This window comes from Phyllostomus discolor, chromosome 7 (assembly GCF_004126475.2).
Source record: "Phyllostomus discolor isolate MPI-MPIP mPhyDis1 chromosome 7, mPhyDis1.pri.v3, whole genome shotgun sequence".
In the NCBI taxonomy this organism is placed as follows: Eukaryota; Metazoa; Chordata; class Mammalia; order Chiroptera; family Phyllostomidae; genus Phyllostomus; species Phyllostomus discolor.
In genome coordinates this window covers 8,286,347-8,292,536 of record NC_040909.2, presented here as the reverse complement: position 1 = coordinate 8,292,536, position 6,190 = coordinate 8,286,347, and positions in this window count along the sequence as shown.

The window sequence follows — 6,190 nt, the reverse complement described above, 5'->3', positions numbered from 1 at the left end:
TTCAGTTCGTCTGGCAATGCAGTAATTGTGGGTTGACTTTATTTATTTTGGAGTAATTTCTAGGTGCCAGCATTTACTTAAGTCATTATTTGTTCTGTGTGCACTTTATACCGGGGCTGTCATCATACTAATTTTTTATGTGTCACTTCCCCTAAGTAGACATAGTGACATGCTTAGCATTTTCGTCACCTTAATGAGGGCAGTACCTTTTAGGAATTTGAACTTGTTACTTGTGCTGCTGCTTCAGGTTCTGTGACTTGGATGTTAACCCTTTTATCTCCACAAACACTGAGTACTACTGAGTACTACTACAAACACTAAGTACTACTACAAACACTAAGTACTGCTGAGTACTATTACAAAACTGAGTACTACCAAGTACTACTACAAACACTGAGTACTGCTACAAACACTAAGTACTACTACAAACACTAAGTGCTGCTAAGTACTACTACAAACACTGAGTACTACTACAGACACTAAGTACTACCAAGTACTACTACAAACACTAAGTACTACTCTACGTTGGTTAATAAATCTCCTGGCTCCTGAATACATTCCGTTTCCTTGATGTGTCCTGGACGATGGCTTGTTTTACTCAGGGGAAATACAGATGACCTAAACCAGCACTTCAAGGGATCGATCTGCATTGGCAGCCCAGTCACTGCTTGAGAGGCTGCGGCAGGCTTTTGAGCCCGGCATCCCGGCCACCTCTGTGACCCCGAGTCCATTACAATTGACGGCGTAGAAGAAAAGTTTCAGAACACGTGTCAGTAGGCGTGCTTCCCACGGGGAAACACTTTCTTAGACATTTGGAGGCACGGTTTCTCCTGGTCAGACATTTTTCATAATAAATAATGGACTTTAACCTTTTCATGTGTGGTTCCCATCTTAATTCTGTCCCGAGACTGCAGGCGGATGCTCCTGACAACCATGGAGTAGCAGTCAGCCAATCCAGTGGACAGCCGTGGCTTCTTTCGTGAGCAAAGACTTCACACGTTTCGTGTGTCTTCATCCTTGACTTGTAGCTCAGAGTCATGCCTGCCAGGAGGAGGTGTGCTGTTCCAGAAATGCGGGGTGTTGCTCACTTTGGTCGAGGAGAGCCGCAGTGGCAGCAGCCCGGGAGGGTCGTGCTTCCTCGGCGTGGCCTGCAGGTCGCTGGTCCCCCCAGAGGGCTGGGTCTTTTGTCTTCCTCCCGGCCTCCACCCTGGTGTCGTAGGTGCCTCAGGGAGCCCAGCAGTGGGGCCAGGGTGGGGGCCCTCGCTGGGAGGGTGTTAGTTCCTCCACTCAGGCAGGCTTTTCTGCGAACATAACCGTGTAATGCAGTATTTCTCCTGAGTCAGAATTACAGTTTTCATTTTTTTATATTTGTAGAAGATAACCCGATAATTGCCACGTGTAAGGAGCATGAATATAGTTTTAGCGTGGCTTTTCAAAAACTCACCTTTTAGTCGTTTGTATTAGAGTGAACGGGTTTTTTAAAAAGCATGTAATTTGGGGGGTTTCTGTAATTTGGGGGGTGAAGGTCGGTGGTCTGATTCTATGGGGAAGGTTATACTGCCCCAAACAAGACAGCGCGGCTGTAGAAGCAGCTGAGGTCTGCACGTGGCTCTGTGTGTTCAACCCCTCTCCTTTCTCTGGCTGTGGTTTGGTTCCCAGCGGCGACCCAGGCAGAGCCCGCTGGTTCAGGGGGCCGTCCCGTCCTCCCCTCTGCTGGGGGCAGTGGGAGTGGGGACATGGTTTGGTGTGCAAACCAGGCTGTGTCGCGATGATGTCGGGGAAAGGCTAAAAGTAAATTTTGACAAGAAGAGCAGGGTGAGTTCCAAAACGACAGGAGGTTGAACGAGGCTGGTTCTACAACTGTTTTCAGCAGCTTGCCCAACGTGTGCCGGGCCACCCACACTTCCTTCCTCCTCTCCAGCCACACCCGCGAGCCGCAGCGCTCCTGCTCTCGGGCTGGGGCGGCGGCAGCCTCTGCTTGCAACACCAGCTCGCGCTGCTTCCGCAGGTGTTCGGAAGGCTCTTGACTCCTCTCTCTTAGGTTGTCTCTCTCTCACGTTCAGCCCCGGTCTCTGCCTGTGTGAGCAGATGCTCCGCTCGAAGACTGCTTTAGAATGACCCGATTTCGTGGTTTTCCTGCTTTGGAAGATGTCATCTTAGCTATGCAAGTCGTTAAAAATATTGAGTTAGTGTGATTGAGGGCATGGGGAGATGCGCGCCATGTCGAGGAAGAGTAACTGCCGCCCTTCGCATGCAACATGCTAGTGTTGAGAGGAAGCACAGGTCTCCAGGATGGACCCTCGGACCTAAAGGGAGGCCACCCTGGGGGCATTGCAGGTGGGCCTTCGCCCTCGCCGGTGCTGCCCTGCGTTCTCCAGACACTCTGGAGGGAACTTGCTTTGTGGGGAGAAATACTTAAAAATGGACGCAACCACCCACCCTCCCCCGTGTCCGTGTGCGCACGTGTGAGTGCGTTCCGCGCTGCGGCAGAATTGTGTCTGGGCATACAAGACACACAGGAGATGGTTTGGAAGCAACATGTTTAACAGAGGGTAGAAAAATGGGTGAGTTTTCGAAATTCTCCTCTTTCTGCCAATCTGTATGTTCCAATCGTCATTTTCCCTGCATCGCACAGGTGTTTCACAGTGGCAACAGAGACACTGAAAGGAAAGTGATGGAGAAGGCGCAGGGGCAGGCTGCAAGAGACACAGTTACGTGTCGAACAGGTGGAGAAGGGGCACACGCATGTTTGCAGAAAGACCACCAGACCGAATGCTAACAGTGCTGGTCTTCACTGGTAGGGCTGCGGTGCCTCTCTATTCTTCCTGCTCTCCGGTCTGCGTTTGTGAGATTCTTCTGTAAGGATCTATTACTCTGGTGGGGAAAATATAAAGAAATAGCCCTTTTTTGGAAGAATATAGATTGGATAGAAGTCATCTTAGTATCAATTTAAAAGCAAATGCTTAGATTTTGTGCAGTTTTACTGAAAACTCATCAGACTTTGACACTCAGCTCGAGAGCACCCATTTTCAATTTAATGCATTTTAGGAAAAATGAGCAGAATTCTCACGAAAGCCAGAGAGAGACAGTAGCTCGGTAAGTGCCTCCTCTTGAGGCAGAAGGGGGGCTGGAGAGCCCCTGCCTGGGCGGGGGAGTGCGCGGCCGTTGGGACAGGGGTGTCGGGGGTAAGCGAACGCTGGCTGTGTGCCGGCTTGCACACCGAGCACGTGGCTCTGCTGGTTCACGCGGCCCTCACCGCGAGGTGAGGGTCTGTCCTCATTGCTGCGGTTTCTCAAGCGGAAACTGGCCATACGGAGAGACCAGGCTTTGCCCGGGCCCCTCGGCCAGTGACTGGTGGGTGGGACCCCGGTCCAGTCGCTGGCCTTCAGACGACGCCAGGCCCACTGGGCCGTCCCACCGCCTGGCCACAGAGACTGAGGATGACAGAGAGGTTACTGGAGAGGAGCCGCAGGTGCAGGTGGTGGGAGGAGCTGCCGTGCCCACTTGGAGCTGAAGGACCAGGTGTGTCCCGGGGCCCACCTGCACCAGACGCGGGCCTGTGCCCGAGACTTTGCTGGTGCCCCGATTTGTGCTGTCGAACCGTCTCCTCCTCCCTCCGTCCCCTCGTCCCCAGCGGTACACTTGCTTTCACACCCACCTTTCCCATCCGCTTTCCACACCTCTCTGCGCTCCCTTCCCCCCAGGCTCACGTGCACTTGAACTTAATGATCGCCTGGACACTCACCTGTAGTATACTGTGTGCCTTGCCTCTGGCCCAGTACAGATGTGTAGCCTCTCAGCTCTCTGGGTGCTGCTATTTCAGTGTCCCGGAATGTCCTTACAGGCCACCTCCAGTCGGCACGCCCTCCCTGGGCCACGGCCCTGGACATCAGTGACCTGCTGGCGTTCTCTTTGTCCGTAGCGATCGCACCGTCTGCACTGTCCCACGGAACAGACCTGTCGCAGGGGGGCTGTGCGTGTTCGCCAGGGGTGGCGTTCTCATCGATGTCTGCCGGCCTGCTGGAGGCCTGGGTTGGAAAGGCTGCCCTCCGGAGCCACTGGCGCGGTGTTTCATGAGCTCGAGGGGCTTCTGCAGGCAGGTGGGGCTTGGAAGCCAGGCCGAGCAGGATGGAGCCGCACGCTGCTGTCTCTCGGGCAGCGTGCGCCTCCCTGTGCCTGCCTCGCAGGCTCTTAGCGAGGAGGGTTCTGGGAAATCCGGATTTGGTGTCTGCTACCCGGGAGGCATTTAGAAAATAACTAGTTTCCTGTAGTTCGTTATTATGACTTCTTCCTCCTTCCAGTGGCGTAACCTTTCTGACCTGTCTACCTGGAACAGCCTCTGTGTACCTGTGCACTGTGGAGTCCCTGCGGACCACAGAGGCTCCTGGAACGGGCTGCGGTTCACGGAGGGGAGAAAGACATGGGAGCCTGGGTCACTAGAGACAAATAGGGCATCTTCGTGCTGTTCGGACCCAGCCGCAGGGTATATATATTTTGACTTGCAGCAAAGTTAAAGCAAATAGAACTAAGCTAAAGTCTTTCTCTGTCTTTTCTTCCAGGAGAAAGAAGCACCGAACAGAACAGAGCCGTAACAAGGACCGTTGGGAGCGCAGTCTGCAGGGCATGTCCCGGAGCCGGTACGGAGCCGCCGACTCTCTGTGAGCCGTGTCCTCCCCCTCGCCTTGGCTCACAGGGCTGCCCGGGCACTGCAGGACCCTCTGAGATCGGAGACAGTTTAGTCACTTCCTGCGCTAACGGAAATACCCTCGATAGTGAGATTAGACGTGGGCTAATAGTTAAGAAGATGCTCAGTAACAAGGATATGTTTTCTCCCAACCTTCCGTGAATTATGATATCCTGTTTTCAGGTGTACAGTTATAGTTTCATAGACACTACGAAAGGGATATGTGTAGGAAAAAGTGAATTCTGTGATAGTTTGATAGTGAGAGTAAGTGATCATTTCACTACAGGGTGGTGTGTCACTATGAAGAGAGCCTCTAAGATTCTTTCCCGTGAACTTGCTAGTAGATCAAAAATTATTTGGCACTGCCCTTCTGCCAGTGCAGTTCTGGGGGCAAGAGACATGTCCAGGTGTTAACAGGGATTCTTTCTGGGCACCCTGACAAAGACTTTTTCCTTGTCTCTGTATTCATTTACCACCTTAGTAGTTAAAAATTTTAATCAGATTAAGTTTCAATGTAAACAAACAGATTTTTTCAAAAAACTTTCCAGGATTGCATCTAAAATAAAGTGATAGATTAAAAAAGAAAATATGTACCTTGGGGGCAGGCTGAAGAAGTTTGTTTCGACACTCAAGTTGCATTTGCAGACTTAGAATTTTAAGAATAATTACTGCCCTTATAATTAATTGAAGTTAAAGATGTAAAGATAATTTTCTGCCCCCTGGAGTTAGCTTAGAGTTCTATTTTTGAAAATTAAATATGCTCAAATTAAATGTTTTGGGGTGGAAACTACTGTCCAAATAAAGCAAGATCTTATCATTTGGATTTTCCTTTTAATCTTGTTAAAATTATTAGCTCTGACGCCAAAGATAATACACAGAATAAAAGAAATTTGCTTTTTTTTAAGTACCTATACATAGTGCTGATGTCTTATTTTAAAAATCTTAATAAAAACAGAATTAATAACTTAGTTTTAGGTTCTGAAATAACTTTGCAAAAACGGTGCAGCACCGTGGTGGAGCACAGAGCTGGTCTCCAGTGGCTTACCACTCCCACGCTCTGGCCCTGCAGCCCAGGCCGAGCTACTCACAGCTCTGGGCCTCCGGTGGGGCAGAGGGGTGGGTGGCTGCGGATCCCGGTCTCCAAGGGCAGCTGTCCGAGTTAAAGGTGGGGGCCAGAGAGCATTTCACATGTGACCGGTATGTCCTGCTCACTCAGTGAGTACTAGTTGGTATTTATCATTACAGTAATTACTAAGGCAGAAGAAACATACTAGTACACATTAACATTGGCTTATGTTATTCATGTATATATATGTTGAGGTAGTCAATATATATTTTGACTTATTCATATATACATGTATATGAATAAATATGGAGAGAGAGTTCTTATCATTTCAGTTTGCACGTGAGAATGACTTCATGCCTCTTTTATAGCTGATATTTTAACTCTCAAGATATTATTATCCTAAATGTAACATTGTTTACAGTAGTCCCGTGTTTATGAAG